The sequence below is a fragment of the Triticum aestivum genome, chromosome 6B (genome assembly GCF_018294505.1).
Source record: "Triticum aestivum cultivar Chinese Spring chromosome 6B, IWGSC CS RefSeq v2.1, whole genome shotgun sequence".
Lineage (NCBI taxonomy): Eukaryota > Viridiplantae > Streptophyta > Magnoliopsida > Poales > Poaceae > Triticum > Triticum aestivum.
In genome coordinates, this window is record NC_057810.1 from 559,851,604 (window position 1) to 559,872,788 (window position 21,185).

At 49.1% G+C, this 21,185-nt stretch overlaps 1 pseudogene; it reads left to right on the forward strand.

The window, feature by feature from the left end:
* Positions 1–16,649: 16,649 nt before the first annotated feature.
* LOC123139378 (subtilisin-like protease SBT3.13) lies at positions 16,650–21,155 on the forward strand (annotated as a pseudogene).
* The last annotated feature ends 30 nt before the right edge of the window (positions 21,156–21,185 follow it).

The following is a 21,185-nucleotide window of genomic DNA, read 5'->3' on the forward strand; positions in this document are numbered from 1 at the left end:
CTCTTTATGCTTCAGTACAGGAGGGCTTATTACTCCAACAGAAAGCACACAAACCAACTTTCCAGAAATCTACATACACAAAGTCAGACAATCGGCCAGGTTTAGCAACTGGGGAGTTATGGAAAGCAAAACAGTTGAAGGAATATCGTCGAGCCAATGGACTGTGTTATAAATGTGGGGAAAATTTTGCACCAGGTCATGCACTACTAGGAAAAGGGCTATAGATGGAATGACACTAATGGCGCACCAGACATGTGGTGCGCCATTAGTATATACTAATGGCGCACCACCCTCTGATGCGCCATTAGTGTTGAAACTACTAATGGCGCACCCTGCCCACGGTGCGCCATTAGTACCAAATTTTTTTTCGAACTAGTGCGCCTGTCCAAACATACTAATGGCGCATCCACTGGTGGTGCGCCATTACTAGTTGTAACTAGTAATGGCGCACCAGCCAGAAGGTGCGCCACTAATGTTATTTTTTTATTATTGTTTTTATTCCTTTTTTTGCAAAAGTACTAATGGCGCACCACCAGGGGGTGCGCCATTAGTAACCTGGATTACTAATGGCGCATTTGTTGCTGGTGCGCCATTAGTAAGTGGGCAGCAACAAGATATTTTGGACAGCCTCTCCTCCCACACTCACTTTCTCCCCACTTCATTCTCTCCACCGCCTCCTCCTTGTCTCGGGTGCCTCCTCTTTTTCACCTCATTTCCACCATAGATTCATTCAAATTAAGTGGTTAAGTTACCTTGTTTTGCTAGGTAAGTAAGGGGGGAAGCTATATTTATGTTGTTCTCCCTACAACAATGTGCACATGCACTTTTTATGGCCTAGCTAGATCTATGTATGTTCGTGGTGTTGCATATGTTTGTGGTGTTGCATATGTGTTTGTGTTTGGAGGTGTACCGGTATTTGAAATGCGATAGTTGCCAATATTTTGCCGGAATGTTGATTCATTTCCGTTTCGGCGAGAATTTTGGCATTAAGCATTCTTTTTGGTCCTATTTTTAGGGAAAGTCATGCCAAATTTTTTCTTGGTTCTAAAATATCGTTTTGCTCTACCCCGCAGGCGACCATGGTCCGCACGATGACCGAAGGCATCGTGAATAGGTTTTTGAGGTCCGCGAAGGCCGAGATGCTTCAAAAGAACGAGACGGAGATAAGATGTCCGTGTCGAAGATGCAAGCTGAATAGCCTTATTGCGGACCCGGATTCCGGGCAGGTGCGGGACCACCTGCTCTTGCGTGGTTTCATGGATGGCTATCGGTGGCAAGGTGATGAAGATGACTACGAAGTCGTCCATGGGGGCCGGGCAAGAAATGAGGAAGGGCAGCAAGACAACCACCGCGGCTCGGGGGGGCGAGAAGACGAAGAATCCCCAGGAGATGATCACGACGGTGATGCTGTACACAGTCATCATGTAGAAGATGCAGGACATGATGATGATGCCGGCGGAGCAGACGACGCTGGACCATCGATGGGCTGGGTGCAGGACCCTCATATTCAAGAGCTGCTTCTCAAGCAGACGGATAACGCAAGAGCTGCCGCCCGAGAGAAAGCCAAGATGGATCAACTTGAGTTAGACGCGGTTACTCCATTGTATGAAGGATGCAGGCCCGAGGATACCCGCCTGAAAGTAACGCTCATGGCTCTGGAGATGAAGGTAAAACACAAAATGACCGACGCATGCTTCGACGAGAACATGTCATTCTGGCACGAACGTCTTCCCAAGGGGAACAAGTGCCCGACCAGTTTGGAGGAGGCGAAGAAAATCGTGTGTCCTCTGGATTTACCGCACGTGAAATACCATGTGTGCATGAACAATTGCATCATTTATCGGGACGAGCACGCGGAGTCTACCATATGTCCGGTGTGCGGTGTCACTCGATACAAGAAGAGGAAGAAAGCTCCTCGAAAAGTGGTGTGGTACTTTCCGATCACTCCTCGTCTGCAGCGGTATTTCGCGGACCCTAAGGTAGCAAAGCTCCTGCGTTGGCACGCGGATAGGGAGGAGAAGAAGCGAGAAGATGACGCAAATGATCCGGAGATAGATAAAAAAGACAAGATGCTGAGTCACCCTAAGGATGCGAGCCAGTGGCAAGCGTTGAACTTCGAATACCCAGAATTTGGGAACGATCCAAGGAACATCATGCTGGGCGCGAGCACCGATGGAGTCAATCCGTTTGGCAGCCAGAGAAGCACACATAGCACCTGGCCTGTGTTCGTGTGGATGTACAACCTTCCCCCCTGGTTGTGCATGAAGAGGAAGTACATTCACATGAGTATGCTAATTGAAGGGCCGAAACAACCAGGGAACGACATCAATCTGTATCTGGGGCTGCTGAAAGAGGAGATTGACACGCTGTGGAAAACGCCAGCCAATACGTGGGACGCCGCAGAGAAAGAATATTTCCCTATGAGAGCCGCACTGCTCACGACGGTGCACGACTATCTCGGTTACGGATATCTTGCGGGGCAGGTAGTCCACGGATTTTCTGGATGCGTAAGGTGCATGGATGACACAACGTATCGCCAGCTAGATAGAGATCCCGGGTCTTCGAAAACCGTGTTCATGGGACATCGAAGGTGGCTTCGCGACGATGACCCGTGGAGGAAACGCAAGGATCTGTTCGATGGTGAAACCGAACCCCGAAAACGCCCGTGTACGAGGAGCGGCGAGGAAATAGACAAGCTGTTGAAAAATTGGAAAGACTGCCCACTGCCGGGAAAGAAGCAAAAGGCGCCAGAGCCGCTGCTGAAGGTATGGAAAACGAGGTCTGTTTTCTGGGACTTGCCGTACTGGAAGATCCACCGTGTGCCTCACAGCCTTGATGTCATGCATATCACGAAGAACGTGTGCGAGAGTCTGCTTGGTACCCTGCTCAACATGCCAGAGAGGACCAAAGATGGGCCGAAAGCAAGGGCAGACTTGAAATCAATGGGCATCAGGCAGGAGCTTCACGCTATATATGATGATGATGATGATGATGATGATGATGATGATGATGAGGCGAAGCAGGACACAGAAAGTCGTCGCAAAGGCAAAAAGGCCAAGAAGACCGGAAATGACTACCCTCCCGCGTGCTTCACTCTAAGCCAGGAGGAGATCGAGCAGTTTTTCACCTGCCTCCTAGGAGTAAAACTTCCTTACGGTTACGCGGGGAAGATAAGCAGATACCTAGACCCAGCGAAGCAGAAGTTCAGCGGGATGAAGTCTCACGACTGTCACGTGCTGATGACGCAGATACTTCCAGTTGCAATCCGTGGGATCATGGACGCGCACGTCCGTGAAACGCTATTTGGCCTATGCAACTTCTTCGACGTCATCTCTCGGAAGTCGATTGGCGTGAGGCAACTCAGAAGGCTACAGGAAGAGATCGTGGTGATACTATGCGAGCTTGAGATGTACTTCCCGCCCGCATTCTTCGACGTTATGGTGCATCTGCTGGTCCATATAGTGGAGGATATCATCCAACTCGGGCCGACGTTCCTGCACAGCATGATGCCGTTCGAAAGGATGAATGGTGTCATCAAAGGATACGTTCGCAACATGTCACGTCCAGAGGGAAGCATAGCCAGGGGCTTTCTGACCGAAGAGTGCATCTCCTACTGCACGAATTATCTAGGCATCGAGAACCCCGTTGGTCTGCCCGTCAACAGGCACCTCGGCAGGCTCGCTGGATGGGGTCACCGTGAGGGTCGCCGCGAAATGCATGTCGACTTCGAGGGTCGACTCGCCGACTTTGAAAGAGCAAACCTAGTCGCGCTACAACACATAGACGTGGTCGATCCTTGGGTGGTAGAGCACAAAACCTTTATTAAGAAGACGTACAATGACCGAGGCCAACAGAGGACGGACGGAGATATACTCAAAGAGCACAACTCATGTTTCACGCGTTGGTTCAAGCAGAAGCTTCTGTCGTACCCTTTACATGAGGATTCTTCCGCGGAAGAACAACTCATATTCGCCTTGTCACAGGGCGCCGAGCACAACCTGATGACCTATGAGGCGTACGATATCAACGGCTACACATTCTACACCGAGGCCAAGGACATGAAGAGCGATGGTTATCAGAACTCCGGGGTAACGATGGAATCCTACACCGGTAACGACAAGGACAGATACTACGGAAGGATCGAGGAGATCTGGGAGCTGAGCTACGCTGGAGAGAAGGTCCCGATGTTCCGTGTCAGATGGGCCAAGAGCGTCCTAAAAGAAGACCGGTATTTCACCACCATGGTTATACCCGAAGCCAAATCCAAGACCGCGGGCGCAAACGTCACCGCGAAAAATGAGCCATGGGTACTGGCTTCCCAAGTGGACCAATGCTTCTTCATTACCGACCCGTCAAAGACCAGTCGTGTTGTCGTGAGGAGAGGCAAAAGGAAGATCATCGGAATGGATGGAGTAGCCAATGAGCAAGACTTCGACAAGTACGGCGACCCGAGGATCGAACATGACGACGATGATGAAGTAGCAGCATACACCACAAGAAGAAGCAGGACCACCCTACCTAAAGGACGTCCGTTCCACAGAAGAACTCCATTTGCGAAAAAGAAGGGCAAGAAGATTGTTAACAGATAGCTAGCTAAGATCGATTGTATTTAAATCGTAGCCTTCATTTCTCGATTGTATTTCATGGGCACTTTTTGAACTATCATGAATATTTTTAAATTTCATGGACACTCGATCTCGATCCCCCTCCATCTCGATCGCTATCCCACCTCGCCAGATCCGGTCCCCCTCGCCGCCGAGCACCCCCCGGTCCACCGGCCGCCGCCGCCGACCCCCCGCACCCTCGATTCCCCTACTCAACCGCCGCCGCCGACCCCCCGCACCCCTCCCCTACTCAACCGCCGCCACCGACCCCCCGCACCCTCCCCCGCTCCACCGGCATTACTGTTTGATGATATTTTTTAAAAAATTATTACTGTCTTATAAAAAAATTACTGTTATGATTTAAACAAGTTTGAACATATTTAAACACAAATAAGTATCAAACAGCATTTTAAATGCATAAAAAATTGTGGAGCCTAGGAATCGAACCCAGGACCTCCTGGTGTGAGAACTGGCACCTGACCAGTCGAGCTAGTAGAGGGGAGTTGATGTGGATAAGGTCAGGTGGGAGATAACCTGTTGGCTCGAGCGGAAATAAAAAAAATACTAATGGCGCACCAGGTCGAGGTGCGCCATTAGCATGTATATACTTATGGCGCACCGAGGGGTGGTGCGCCATTAGTATTGTGCCCCCCTACTTCGTATCCCCTCTCTCTCCCTCGCCCGAGCCCTCGCCCTCGATCCCCTCTCTCTCCCTCGCCCGAGCCCTCGCCCTCTATCCCCTCTCTCTCCCTCGCCCGAGCCCTCGCCCTCGATCCCCTCTCTCTCCCTCGCCCGAGCCCTCGCCCTCGATCCCCTTCCCCTCTCCTCTCCCGACGCCGCCGCCCCGCCGCCCTCGACGCCGGCCAGATCCGCCGCCACCTCTGCTCGAGCTGCTCCCATCGACCACGCCGCTGCTCGCGTGCTTCTTCTCTCCCGCGACCCCGCCATTGAAGGTCTCGCAAGGTCCTCTTCTCCTCCCCCTCCCCCTTTGTTCAATTCGATTGTGCCGCCGTCAAGGTTCCCTGATGATGCTGGTTCCTCTCGCGCGCAGGCTGCATGCACCTCAGACCGCGTGTGCCTAGTTCTTCCCGGGACGCTGCCCCGACCCTACTACCCACGCCATCAGGGGAGCTCGTCAAGGTATCATCCCCCCCTCTCTCTCTCTGCTCTCTCCATCTCTCATTCTCTGGCGTGTTTTTTTCCTAAGGGACGAAACTATGTTCTCTTGTTGCTATTGCTAGGTGTTTTTGTCTGCCATGTACGTACATACCTAGAGTAGTTGATTAGATGCAGAATTCTTTGTTTGCTGAATTGCTGAATTGGAAACTGTATCATCTGGTCTGCGTGTGACACGCCATTTCAGCAAATTCTTTGTTTCTCTTGTTCCATTGATACATTATGTCTAGCTAGGAACTGCAAATTAACAATAATTACAATAAGAACTGGAGTAAAAGATGACTGCATCTCACAGAATATAAGAAATGGGGACTCTTGGCTAAGTATGGCAATGTCACAGAGTATAAGAAGTACTCCTGCATCTTACACAATGATAGGTCTAATTTATGCTACTCAACGAAAGAAGAAGAAAAATGCACTATATACACTGCCAACTGTATTTAGTTAACATTACACTGCCACTACTATTCAGCACAAACGTTTGATCATCTCACTCTACTTACTATCAATTGACATTGTATAACTGTCAGCTCCATTCACTAGCAGCAGCCAGCACTTCTGAATCTAATCTTTCTTGGGCAAGCTCGGCTACTTGTTGTTAGTCATTCACTAAAAGATCCTCAACAGACTGCATGCATCTAGTATTAAATTTCTTGGACGGATCATCTCTTTTAGCAAAGGACTGTAATAATTAACTAACTGAAAATTTGACATTCTGGACTATGCTTGGCTCTGGTTTTGTGAAATCTCATCTCTTTTCTAGTGCCATGACTAGTCATGAATTTTATTTTACTTTCCCCACTTTATAACATTCAGAAATTGTTTACTAGCTCAAGCTTCTCCTTTGCACTTTATCACTTCAATCTGCTGCTACCTCAAGCTTCTCGTTTACACTTGTGCCAAGTAGCATTTTTTCCTTGTATAATTATATGGTGGTTGACTGAGCTGCTACTTTTTCCTTGTAGAAGATCGCAGGTCGAGTGGGAGGGATCCAGTTGCGACGACACCGAATCACTAGCAAGGCAGCTGCCTAGAATAATAGGTTGACTCACCTATATATACTACTATCTTGCATCTCTCTCTTGTTTCTTCTTCTATATACTACTATCTTGCATCTCCAATTTTTAAGTAATCTTGCATATGTTAGAAACTACATATATGGTCTCCGGTTTTCTTACCTCTACTCTAAAACACCAACGCATCAACAAAAGAAGATGGTATTTTTGTTACGCTTTCAGTTCGTGTCAGCAGGGAGATATAATGTTTTACAATCTTTCTGGTTATATTGGAGTTAGGTTTTTTGAATATGAGTAGCAGTGACTTGGATATACCTTATGGAGTTGTAACAGTTCCTCTTGGTGCTTAGGTGCATTTTCTTTGTGTAACTTGGTTTAAAAAACAGAACCTTAATCAGCATGATCCTCTGACCTTAGAAGCAAAATAATCGATCTGACTGCTAGGAATCAGATGTATGTTTTTTAGCATCCCATCAGACTAGTTATGCGTCGTACGATTTGTTTCATCTCATATATGTTGAATATAATGCCAGAAAAGGTGCTTGGGTTAGTCTGTTAACTAAAAAAGTTCAGATTCAGAAACCTGTAATTTCTACTTTTATGCCTCTGTTACTCCAGTCAAAATTTTATGTTTGATGCCCATGGTAGTTGAGCTCTCACCTCACCTCACGCAGCATGCATGATGCCACAATGTCTAGTACGTACTGCCAAGCAACTGGCAAATAATTATAGCTTAGAATAAATAAATCTGATGTAAGATAAGCATGGCATGAGCTTTAATTAAATAGCATAATACACGTTGGTAGTCCATCTCTCTCAAAAAAAATACATGTTGGTAGCAGATGATAGATACCAATCCATTGGATCATCAGACATATTAAAGTCTTTTTTTGAGCCCTTATTAGCTACTCACACTATTTGCCCCGCGGTTTCTCTGTCATGGCTACCAAGTGATTGACGGTGGGCTAGAAAAATAAAACCACCAAACTATCAGTAAAAGATGTGAACCAACATCTTTCATTGTTATGCATATCAAACACCAAGGGTTATTTTCACTTAAAGTTTTAGAATGGGTGCATTACAATTCAGTCTGATATCTAATAAGACACTCTGGGCTGATATAATTATGGAACAGAACCAACCATGATAAATAAAAGGTGATGTTGTCTATGCATTACCAAAAATGTATCTTTGTGAACAAATAAATTGGTACCAACAGCAATGCCATCTTACTGTAGAATTAGAATACATGGACATGATCAGCTCAGCTCCCAAACTGCCATTCATCACATCAATTTCCCCTTATGTAACTCCAGTCAAAATTTTATGTTGGTCTACCTAGTAGATGCCCATGGTTTGATTTTATGTTTGTTCCTATCAATACAAATGCTGAGCTATGTTCCATTTTTACTGTTCTTTGTGATAGTTTTTGCAACTTTACTTCCCATCTTAAGGCAAGCCCCATTTTTACTGTTCTTTGTTAGCAGAGCTGCTTGTTTCTAAGAACTTTGATACTATTTGGATCAAAGTTAAATGAGCACATAGATGACAAAAAAAAGTTCAGATTGTAAAATGTTCATTTTGCTGCTAGTGCCCATTTTGAGTAATTGCTTAGAGGGATGATCCTGTGTGAGCTGGTGGAGTGATTTGTTTTCTACATAAAGCTCTTTAGTCAGGCTGGTTTTCGTGAAATACACATGAAGCTTCACCAGCTCCTGTGGGTGTGGGATCCATGTGACATGTGACATTGCATCCATGTCCACCTGGGATAATGATTTTGCAGGTACCCCGAGAGGCCCTTGAGTTTGCCGGAATGTCGATTAACTTCCGTTCCGGCAAATTCGGGTACTCCATATGTCCTATTTTCAGCAAAGGTCATGCTGAAATTTTCCGTGAATTTTAGCATGACTTTGCTAAAAATAGGACATATGGGGTACTTGTGACTAATGCATGGGCCGGGGTATCTTAGTAGTTAATTAAGTAGGATCAAGTGCCCCGGCGTACTTGTGACTAATGCATGGCTTTTAGGGTGCCTCGGTGTCGATAAAAACCGAAATGATGAAAGGTTAGGCTTTTAGGGTGCCTCGGCGTCGAAAAACCCTCAATGATAAAAGCTTAGATTTTAGGATGCCTCGGTGTCGACAAACCCTAAATGATGAGACCATGATCTTGTTCCTTGACAATAACCAACTTTTTGACCAAACTTTGTTTCTATTTAGAGAGAAACATGGCCCACAACGATGAGGCCGGGGGTTCGGGCGGCAAGGCATTCTGGGAGCTGTCCCAGGAGATGGAGGAACAACCTCACTTGTATGAGGCCGCCGCCTTCCCCACCGATCCTGAGACCACGGATGGTGCCGCCGAGGATGACCACACTGATGCCACCACTGATGGTGCCGCCGAGGATGCCACCACTGATGATGGCGGCGCACGCACAGATGGCAGCCAACCGAAGAGGCAACGGAAGGACCGGCGCCCGATCGTGCTCCGCACCCTCAAGGAGGAAGTTACTGAAGTGGACTCCAACGGGAATCCAACGGCGCCCGAACGAATAGTCAAGGGGTACTCGCTTCAGCTCGGGTGCATTGTCCGGAGCACCGTCTCGATCAACACCGAGAACCTGAGGCATCCTGACCGAGGGAATTTGCGCAACCTCCTCTTCACGAAGCTGCACGAACGATACAAGTTCCCCGCTGAATTTGAAAACACAAGCCTCAAAGGGAATAAAGTGAACAATGCTGCCCTCACGAAGATGAGCAAGGCCCTGTCTACTTGGAAAAGCAATGTGAAGAGAATGATCGAGAAAGGTGAGAGTTATCAGAAGATCAAGGAGAAAAATCCTTCGATCACCGAAGATGACTACAACGACTTCAAGATCAATTGCTCGAGCACCGCAAGCTCCCAATCAAGTGAGTGGGGGAAACAAATGCGGGAGCTGAACATAGGGGAACACACACTCGGTCCCGGCGGTTACAGAGTGGCGGAGCCTATATGGGACAAGGAGGAGGCGGACCGTGCCGAGCAAGGCCTACCGCCCCTCTTCGATAAATACGGTGACAAGCAGACCAGGAACTTTGTCAGGGCCCGGTACAAGAAGGACCCGAAAACAAAGGAGCTTACCACGGATCCGAAGACCAGGCAGCTTGAGCTTGTTCTGGTAAGGAATACACCCCCGCGTAATTAGCTCCATATGGTTGCATTCTAATTAATGAAGCCAAATTTCTAAATGGTTCACATTCCTTCCGCAGGCGACTGAAAGCAGTAGCGCGGGGTCGACTAAGAGCAACCCTTGGGACACCACTCTAAATAGGGGGTTGAATGTAATGAAGAACAAGGATAAGCTCAGTAAGCCGACGTCAGCTGGTCGTGTGGCCGGCAAAGGCTTGTCGACAAAATGGGGGTCATACTATACCGCTGGTGTGCGGAAGGAGAAAAAGACCAGCTCGGAAAGCCAGGCGCGAGAGGTTCAAGAACTCAAGGCACAGGTGGCGCGGATTCCGGAGATTGTCCAAGAGCAAGTGGAACAACGACTCGGAGCGACGATCACCGCCCTTGTGCCTACCTTGATCTCGGGGTTGAGTGCGTGGATTGCGGGCGGCCAACAGGGGCCGCCCCCGATTCCTAGCTTCACGGCCAGCAACTCGCATAATGCGATGGCGGGGCCATTGGTGCCTCCGGCGGAGGCGACATTGGTGTCTCCGACGCCGGCACGGGAGCTTAATGCACCCGGGTGTACGCCGGCCGGCACCTCTGCAGCAAGCGGCACCTCCGTCAACTGCACGCCCGCCGTTGGCGGTGCGTCGACATTAGCCGAGCTCGACGCCATCATCACGGTAACTAATTAAGCCTCTCTCGGCCGAGGACTTCATCTCCTTGCCTTTGACTGGGCATCCCTGACGCCCTACATGTTTTCGCAGGGCGCCGCCGACGTTCCGTGCACTCTCCTCCACTTCGTGAACAACGAGTTGGTCGATGTCGCCAAGGGCAAAATCGTTCAACCGGGCAACCCCTTGTTCCACGGTACCCAGATGCCACCCAACTTGTTTAGGGTTCAACTGGTTCGGGTGCTGCCAGGCTGCGACGACTTGTTACCTCCGATTCGACCCGTCGGGGCCGACGATGAAGACGTGATGACCCTCAGCGCCTGCCTGAGCTGGCCCCTGCTTTGGCCGAAGAGCCAGATTCGTTTGGGGGCGGGGGACACCACCCCAAAGACAACACCGCCAGTCGTGCCGGCGCCAAGTCGGCCCCATGGCAAGACCGCCGTAACGGTGCCGGACATCCCTATGCCACTGGATCCAAACATGCATATGGCACAGGATCAGAACGACGACGACGACGATGATACATTTGGCAACGTCGATCAGTACTTTGCCGATCATGGGTACGATGGCGACTTCATGGGGCCTCCTTCTCAAGAACCAAACCCAACAAAAGACGTGTGCGATCTAGCTGGTACCGCGGAGAAGCCAAGTTGCAACAGGCGCCGTCTGACGTTCAGCTCTCAGGAGACGCCTCCAGCTGCCGACTTCACCGAGCCTCAGATAGGCGAGGTGCGAAATATTATCAGCCCCAACACACTCAAGAAGGCGGTCTGTGAGCAGAACTCGGTCCCATTACAGGAGAAGAAGAAGGCACGCAAAAGAAAGACTAAGAAGGGTGCGAGCCAGCCGGCACCGAGTACGATCCGTGCTCAGGACGGGCCACCTTCACCGCAGGATATCTCGAGGAGGGTGCATGTGGCGGGTAGGGCGATGCTACCGACAAATATGCTCAATGCTGCAACCGGTGCTATGCGGAGTCTGCATGACAGTGTTCTTTCTTTGGAGAAGCGGCGTCTCAGGGAGAAGGATGTGGCATACCCAGTTTTCGCGGCCAAGGTGCCAGAGGGCAAGGGCTTTGTGGATAACTCCATCGGGCGTACGATCGTCCTGCGTTTTGATGACATCCACGCTATGTTGAACCTTCATCCGCTGCACTACACCTTCGTTCGGCTATTTTCGCTGAGTATGGAGATGCGGATCATTCGCGACAAGACCCCGGACATCGTGATAGTCGACCCCTTCTACATGCGTGCCAAGATCTTGGGCAGCGCTGGGGACCGGCAAGTCGCGAGTTCTTACCTCGAAGGCGTCATTCTGGCAAACCAAGATAAGGATAACTTCCTCGTGCCTTACTTTCCCGAGTAAGTCCTCCCCTCAACCGGCCCGTAACATATGAATTCTTACATTTCGATCGTTTTTCTTTTAACATTCCGTGTTTTCTGCAGTGACACACGTTGCACGCTCATCCTCCTAAGCCCCAAATATTCCATGGCCACGTATTTCGACCCGGACCGTCAGTCGAACGTAGACTACACAAATGTCAAGAAGGTTCTTGATGATGTTCTCCCCGGCTACGCCAAATCTGGAGGCACCTTCACCAGGCCTATTCGTAAGTACGGCAAGCACGTGTTCTCCCACAATACGACGTTCTGCTGCGTCAAGCAGCCGCCTGGCGGTCAGAAGGGTGCCTACTACGCCATCCATCACATGCGGGCGATCGTACGGGACCATCATCAACTTCTGCTACCGAGTAAACTCAAAGATTGGGCCGCGAGCGTGTCGGCAATCCAGGACGCGGACCTCCGACAAGAATTCTTTCGCATCCAGTCGGAGTTTGCGGAAATCATCCATCAAGATGTCCTTCGTACCTCGGGGCAGTTCTACCTCAGAAATCAACCGTCCAACAGTGACATCGACACAATGCTACAAATGCAGGCTGACAACGACCGTTATTTCATGACTCCCACGATAGACGGCGGCTTCATCCACGCTCCGGTCCCTTGAGTCGAGTCGAAAGCAGTGATGCTGTGTCTAGTTCTGAAACATCGATTGGCTCATGTTGTAATTAAACTTTAATGAACTTGTAGTATGTCTCTTTGGTTTCGAGAGTCGTTCAACTTAGATGTAATCGATGCTATTAATGTCTTGCTTTTCTCTTCCGATCGTTCTGTTGCATAATTATATATTGCTTATGTATTGTCTGTGAATTGGTACTAACGTTTCGTTTGGCTAGTGCATAGCGATGCCGACGTATGTCGTGTACAAGGGTAAGGTTCCCGGAGTCTACGATGACTGGGAGGAGTGTCGGAGACAGGTTCACCGATTCAGCGGTAACAGTTACAAAGGGTACACCACTAGGGCCGAGGCCGAATCTAGATACGCCCGCTATCTAGCGGGAGAGGGGAGGGAGCGTTGGAGGAACCGGATGAAGACGAGTTTCATCGTGATGATGCTCATCGTGATGACCGCAGCTCTCTTCTATGTGATGGTAGTTTAGATGATCGATATCGACTTGTAATGTGAAGACAAACTCGCTACTCGCGGTCTCGAGACTTGTAATATAATGTTCTATCTTTGTTCGGTCTTTTCAATTCGGAGACTAATATGATGAATTGTATTCGGAGACTAATATGATGAATTGTATTCAAAGACTAATCTTCTATTGTATTCGATGAATCTGTTGTTGATGTGTGCTGTCTATATTTTGTCAAATTATACATTTTGTAACCTGTGCAAAAAACAGAAAATAAAAAAATAAAAAAAACCTAATATTCATACTAATGGCGCATCACATGACAGTGCGCCATTAGTATGACAAAGCATACTAATGGCGCATCACTGGTAAGTGCGCCATTAATATGCCATGGTTACTAATGGCGCATCCAGTGGTGGTGCGCCATTAGTATGCCAAAGCACCTGGATATACATGGCCCCTGGGAGGCATACTAATGGCGCACCCTGGCCTATACTAATGGCGCACCCGCGGTGCGCCATTAGTATACCAGATACTAATGGCGCACCAGGTGGTGCGCCATTAGTAAAAATTACTAATGGCGTGTTGTTAATGGCGCACCACAGATGCGCCATTAATGGCCATACTAGGTGCGCCATTAGTAGGGGTTTTTCTAGTAGTGATGTATGTAATCAGCCTGTGGCAGGGGGAGCTCAGTTAAAAGCAGCAGAGGTACAAGTTACACAGGAAATCATATCAGATGTTGTGCTAGATGCTTTGGTAGCTGGAGGACAGGAAGAATGTGCCACCATCTCAGTAAACGCTTTGTCAGGTGCACCAAATCCAAAAACCATTCAACTGAGAGCTCTTGTGCAGAACAAAGTGGTGTTGGTCCTGGTGGATTCAGGCAGTACACACACATTTGTAGATAAGGCTCTTCTAGATAAAGTGGATATACCTACTGAGAAATTAGGAAATCCTCTACAAGTTAAGGTAGCAAATGGAAGTCTTATTGCTTGTACAGAAAAGGTACCTCAACTCACCTGGTGGATTCAAGGGCACAGTTTCAGTAATTCCATGCAAGTGCTACCACTAGGAGGACATGACATCATTTTGGGCATGGATTGGCTAGAGCAATGGGGTGTAATGCAGTGTCACTGGGCTAACAAGTGGATACAGTTTCAGTATAAGGGCAAAGAGATCAAGCTGCAAGGAGTTCCACCTGTTCAACAAGAAAGTATAGAGGAGATATCGGCTGAACAGTTCCTTAAGTGGGAGAAAGGAAATGATGTTTGGGCTACGGCACTGCTAAATCGCATAGTTATGGCTCCAGTCACAGAAGTTCCTCCAGAAGTGCAACAAGTGTTGGATAAGAACAAACATGTGTTCCAAGAGCCACACACTTTACCTCCCCACAGAGCTTTTGATCACAAAATAAATCTGGTACCAGGTGCTACTCCTGTTAACTGCAGACCATACAGATACTCTCCTTTACAAAAGGATGAAATTGAGAAACAAGTGAAGGAAATGTTGGATGCAGTTCTTATTACACCCAGTATAAGCCCTTTTGCTACACCAGTTTTGCTAGTCAAAAAGAAAGATGGGACTTGGAGGTTTTGTGTGGATTACAGAAAACTTAATGCCATCACTGTCAAGAACAAGTTTCCCATGCCAGTTATCGATGAGATTCTGGATGAATTAGGAGGAGCAAAGTGGTTTTCCAAGTTGGATCTAAGATCTGGGTACCATCAGATAAGAATGCAAGAGGAGGATGAGTTTAAAACTGCATTCAAAACCCATCATGGGCAGTTCCAGTTCAGGGTAATGCCTTTTGGTTTAGCTACTACGCCAGGCACTTTCCAGTGTGTCATGAATTTTGCTTTTGCTGGAGCTAATAGGAAGTATGTCTTAGTCTTCATGGATGATATTCTGGTGTTCAGTGGAACACTGGAGGAACATATAGAGCATCTTCAGTCAGTGTTTGATATACTCAAGGAAAATAACTTGTTTGTCAAAGAGAGTAAATGTGTTTTTGCTCAATAGTCCTTGGAGTATTTGGGGCATATAATTTCTGACACTGGGGTATCTACTGATCCTGCCAAAACTGAAGCTATGCTACAGTGGCCAATTCCCACATCTGTAACTGAATTGAGGGGTTTTCTGGGACTCACTGGATATTACAGAAAGTTTGTGAGGAATTATGGAGTGCTGGCAAAACCATTGACTGCCCTGTTGAAGAAACAAGCATTCTACTGGTCTGAGGAGGCACAACAAGCTTTCCAACTGCTCAAACAAGCCATGGTGAACACTCCTGTGTTAGCCCTGCCCAACTTTGACAAGACTTTTACTATAGAAACTGATGCTTGCAACACTGGAGTGGGAGCTGTTCTATCCCAGGATGGTCATCCAATTGCATATTACAGCAAGGCCTTGGGAGTGCAAAATCAGAAGAAATCTATATATGAGAAGGAGTTTCTGGCAATTATGTTGGCCATTGATAGATGGAGATCTTACTTGAGCAGAGCTCCATTCATTATCAAAACAGACCATCAGAGTTTATGTCATTTGGGAGATCAGAACCTCACATCTGACTTACAAAGGAAGGCAATGACCAAGCTGGTAGGGTTGCAGTTTTCCATTCAATACAAAAAAGGGGTAGAAAACACAGCTGCAGATGCTTTATCTAGAGTGGCACATCTGTTTGCTGTACAAATGTGTCCACCAGCAAGCCAGTGTGGATACAGGAAATTCTCAACTCCTACTCTGTTGATCCAGAAGCTTTTTCCATGTTACAAAAACTGGCAATGGACTCCACTTCTTGTCCTGGGTTTCAACTGCAGGAGGGGCTGCTCAAACAGGATGATAAGATTTGGGTGGGAGCAAATGTAGGTCTGAAAACAAAACTGATACAGGCTTTTCATGCAACTCCAGTGGGAGGACATTCAGGTATTCTACCTACTTACCACAGAGTCAAGCAGTTGTTTAGTTGGAAAGGACTGAAGATGGATGTGGAGAACTTTGTCAAGCAGTGTGGCATATGTCAGCAAGCAAAACATGAGCTATGTAGAACTCCAGGGTTACTACAGCCTTTACCCATCCCTGACAGTCCTTGGCAGGCTATTAGCATGGATTTCATAGAAGGTTTACCCAAATCTGAGGGATAGCTATTTTGGTTGTAGTGGATCGCTTCACCAAAGTAAGTCACTTTCTGCCGTTGAAACACCCTTTCACAGCCGCTTCTGTTGCAAAGGTGTTCCTCAACAACATTGTGAGACTGCATGGACTACCCTTGACAATTGTGTCTGATAGAGATAAGATTTTCACCAGTTCATTTTGGAAAGAATTGTTTAGGATCTGGGGCACTAAGCTGCAGATGAGCACGGCATATCACCCGCAAACGGATGGCCAAACAGAAAGGGTAAATCAGTGTCTAGAGATGTATCTGAGGTGTGCAGTCCATGAGTGTTCTACCAAATGGGTGACTTGGTTACCCCAAGCAGAGTTCTGGTATAATTCAACTTATCATTCTTCACTTGGGTGTACACCATACAAGGCTCTCTACGGGTATGCACCGAACATGGGTCAGCTAGCGGGGCATACGACATCAGTCAATCAGGATGTCAACGAGTGGTTGAAGTCACATACACAGCATACAACAGTTCTGAAGGATCACTTGGCACGCGCCCAGTGCAAGTATAAGCACTTTGCGGACAAAAAAAGGTCTGACAGAGTGTTTGCTCCAGAAGAAATGGCATACCTACGTTTGCAACCCTATGCCCAATCCTCAGTGGTAAATCGACCTTGTCGGAAACTGGCACTGAAATACTTTGGGCCATACAAGATACTGGAGAAGATCGGCAACGCTGCGTATAAACTGGAATTACCAAAGGGGAGCCAAGTCCATCCAGTTTTCCATGTGTCGCAGCTTAAGAACCATGTGCCTGATCACACTCCAGTGTTCACTACGCTACCAGTACCTATTGATCTCTCTGTGCCGGGAGTTTACCCTGAAGAAATCCTGGACCGCAGGCTGGTCAAGAAGGGAAACGCTGCTCATCTTCAAATACTGATCAAGTGGGCAAAGATACCTGCTGCGTCGGCCACCTGGGAGGATTATGAAGTGCTCAAGGAACGCTTTCCATCGGCACCAGCTTGGGGACAAGCTGGTTCTTCAGGGGCGGGTACTGTAAGTGACAGAGCAGCAGCAGCCTCACAGTCGATCGCTGTGGCAAAGGAGCGAAGCACGGCAGAGGATAGTGGGCTGGCGGGTTGAGTAGTAGAGTGGGCCGTTGGGCCGGGAGTTGGGTTGTAGCCGCAGTTTATAAGCGAGCAAGCAAAACGTTGTAAGGCATCGAATTTGAACTTGTGCTCATTCTAGCCTCTCGTTCTCTCTTATCCTCTCCCCGAGCCGTCTCGCTCTCGTCTTCTCCTCCTCTGCTCCGTTCCCCTTCTCCGGCTACCTCTCCGGTCGATCGCCGTCGACGAGTGCCCTCCCAAGGGGGTGACAGCGCGGTGATCAGCACGTGCGCCAACACTGAGGTCGTGGAGGCGGAGCAGCACAGATTTCTTCCAGCGGAGGTAGTCGTCCTCTCCGTCCAGAGCAAAGGCAGCGGCGGCAACGACAATGATCCCTTCACATCTGCCGTGTTGTGATTCTTCCAACGATCTCACGATTTGAGCAACGACTTCGATTCCGATCTAGCATCGAGGTGAGAAGCGGCGGTGGCGGCGGCTTCGTGCGTGTGGGGGACGAAAGGATTGCGTGCGTGATGCCTTTGGTAATATGTAACCTGGTGGAGGCCCTACGCTTTCAGGAGGAGTCATGACTGTGCTCTCTCTTCGAGGCCCAATACAATCCCGGTGGCCCAACGATCGAATCGTTATCTTCCTGCGACACTTATTATTAGACTGTGGGTTGTTTTTGCTAAAAACACAGGGGGTCTTCTGTAAAAACGCCGCGACAGTAAACCCGGAGACCCAATCCGTGCTTTATTATTAGGGAGAGATGACCAACTTGAAATACAAGACAAGGCAGAAACAAATCCTAGTCTATCATATACTTCCTAATATACATGTTAGGGTTTCTGCCTCCCGCCGCCGCCGCCGCAGGTCCGCCTCCTCTCCGGTGGCCCTAGGGCCATGGGGGCGCGGTGGATCTCGGCAAGGGCGGGCGGGAGGGCTCCGTTTTTAGTCGTTTATTTCAGTTTTGCAAGGGTTTGTGTCCTGCTCAGGAAGACGAGACAGCGGCGGCTCCCTGAAGATGGAATAAAGGTCTCCCCGCCTAGTCCCCGTTCCGGCGGCGTGTCTAGCACCGTTGGTGGGCGTGTGGAGGTGTGTCTCCGGCGGATCTATCTTTGGTGGATTTGCTCGGATCTCGTCGTTGTTCGTCTACGTTCGCGTGTCTTCGGATTGGATCTTTCTGATCTATGTTATTCTTCATCTGCGGCGGTTGCTGTTCTGGTGCGCTGGTCCTACGGGGCCTTAGCACGACGACTTCCCGACTGTCTACTACAACAAGTTGTGCACGACTCCGGTGATGGAGAGGCGATGACGGCTGCGCGCCTTCGGCTCGCTTCAGTGCTGGTAGTCGTCGCTAGGTGGTCTATGGATCTGGATGTAATTTTTATTATTTCTGGTATTCGTTGTACTGCCATGATTGAAGATGAATAGGTCGGAAATGTTCTTGCAAAAAAAATATACATTATACTCAACAGCCAACACCACGCTGCAGCTTATGCCCATGCCCATGAAGATGCATCGACGGGCCGGACTCATGGTATTAAGGAAGTACGGGCAGAGAGGCTGCTCCGTAGACAAACCCAGGATCGAGCGTGTGGAGGCAGTACCTAGAAGCGGACCTCGACTGGGGAGGCGGCGACGCCTGCGACAGGTAGTTCAGACTGAAGCACGGAGCCACAAAGGAGCATGTGGTGCTGAGCGGGGAATACGCTGAGGATCCATGCAGAAAATGCAGAAGGTACGCGTGTGGCGTTGTAGAGAAGGAGAAGACAGGGAAAGAGATGAGAATAGGGGACCCATGCGGGTGGGAAGTTGAGACTGGAACTTATAAACTGTTTTTTTCTTTTTCTTGGACAGTGTTCAGTTAGGGGAAGTTTGATTATTTTTTGTGTGTGTCATGATGCGTTTCGTGACACATGTATTACTCTCACATGGACCTTGCATATATCGCTTACGGAGGAAATGATATGTCATTTCCACAAGTGTGAATAGTAAAGTTGAAAGGGTTATATCTTAATTGAATCTGCATCTGATGAAATTGACAATGCATGGCAGAACCTGACAGCTTTTTCATACTTCAGGTATTTGGCCAGAGTCACCGAGCTTCAGTGATGATGGATACACACCCCCTCCTCCAAGATGGAAGGGGACCTGTCAATCTGGCAAGTCCTTCAGCTCCAAGAGCTGCAACAACAAGATCATCGGTGCACGGTGGTACGCCGATGTTGCCAACGAATCCCAACTAGTAGGTGAATATTTCTCTCCCAGAGACCTCAACGGCCATGGCACCCATGTGGCCTCGATAGCAGCAGGCAACATTGTCCACAACAACATCTTCTTCCCATATCTCTTTGTTTGAGGCATTCCATCGAACAGCTTTTGGGCGCCAATCATTGTCCTCTCACCGGAGAGAGTGAGCAGCGCTAGCTCGTCCGCCTCTCCATGGAGCGCCGGCGGCCACGTGCCCAGGCCGGCCCGCCGGCCAACGAGTAGTGCCCAGCCCCGCCGCACGCCCAGGCCGACGAGCCGTACATGATTGGCCGCGGACGACGGCGAGTGCCCAGGCCGGCCCGCCGACCAACAAGCAGCGCCCCGCCCCGCCGCGCGCCCAGGCCGACGAGCAGTATAGGACCGGCCGCGGACGGCGGCGAGTGTAGGCGCGGCAGCAGGAGAAGCTGTGGCGACCGCCGTGTCCGTCGTCGTTCGTGGCCGGCTGGAGTCGCTGTAGTCCATGGAGTCAAGTGGATGGCTAACGAGCAATTGCGCTTGGGCGCCGCTGCAGCTCGTTTTCTGATTTTTTTTTTTTTTGTGCATCCTCGAGCTTGCTCCTCCATGGCTGGCAAGCTCCAATGTCCGCCATGGACGCCGACGAGCATGCCCGCGCCCGCACATACGCCTCCCACTCCAGTCGCTCGGCCATAGCGCCCCCGCGGCCGCAGCTCGCACGAGCGCACGCCTGTAGTCCGACGGCACGCATGGAGGCTCGTGGCCGACGCCATGGCAGCGGCGCTCTGCCTTGCGGGGGTGCCCACAAGATGTTTGTGGAAATGCCAATGGAAAAAGGAGGAAGAAGTAAAAAAGAACAAAAAAAAGAACAAATACTTGAGTCATTGACAGGTGGGACCTATGTCCAACTCAGCATATTGTCCACATAAGCACACCACGTCAGCCCGACATGCGGGCCTAACTTGTCAGTTTCGCTGTTTTCGCGACCAAATTCCAGCATCAGTGCTCCGCGTTACAAATTAGGCGCATTTGTGGTGGTTTTTTGTGCCCTGGTTCAAATGTGGTACCAAGTTGTTATCCTAACCCCAAGTGTGGTGGTTTTGAGTAAATAACTCGCATCCGGTGTTGCACATGGTAGCGCGCCAAGAGCCCGCATCGCAGTGTACAAGGCTTGCTGGAGCCTTGAAGCCACCAGCCGATGCCACATGCAGTGAGGCAGCGGTCATGAAAGCAATAGATGATGCCATCCATGACGGTGTCGACGTCTTATCGCTGTCCATAGTCAACCTGTTGGGGGCACCTCCCCGCATTTCATGCGGTGGCAAAGGGTATACCCGTGGTATATGCAGCTGGGAACTTTGGACCGTATGCCCAGATGGTGGGTAACGTAGCTCCGTGGCTGTTTACGGTTGCAGCTTCAACGGTGGATCGGTTGTTTCCTACTACCATCACTCTCGGAAATGGCCAGACACTTGTGGTATGTTTCTATCTTCTATCCTTTTTTTATTGGAGGTAGAAGCAGAGTTGGTCAAAACGGGGTACAATTAAGCGTAATAGCCATGGAGGTCATGGTTTCATACTCTGGAATTCATAGTTGCGCAGAAACTAATGAGCAATGACCTTAACATGTGAGTAGTTAGATTTGAGA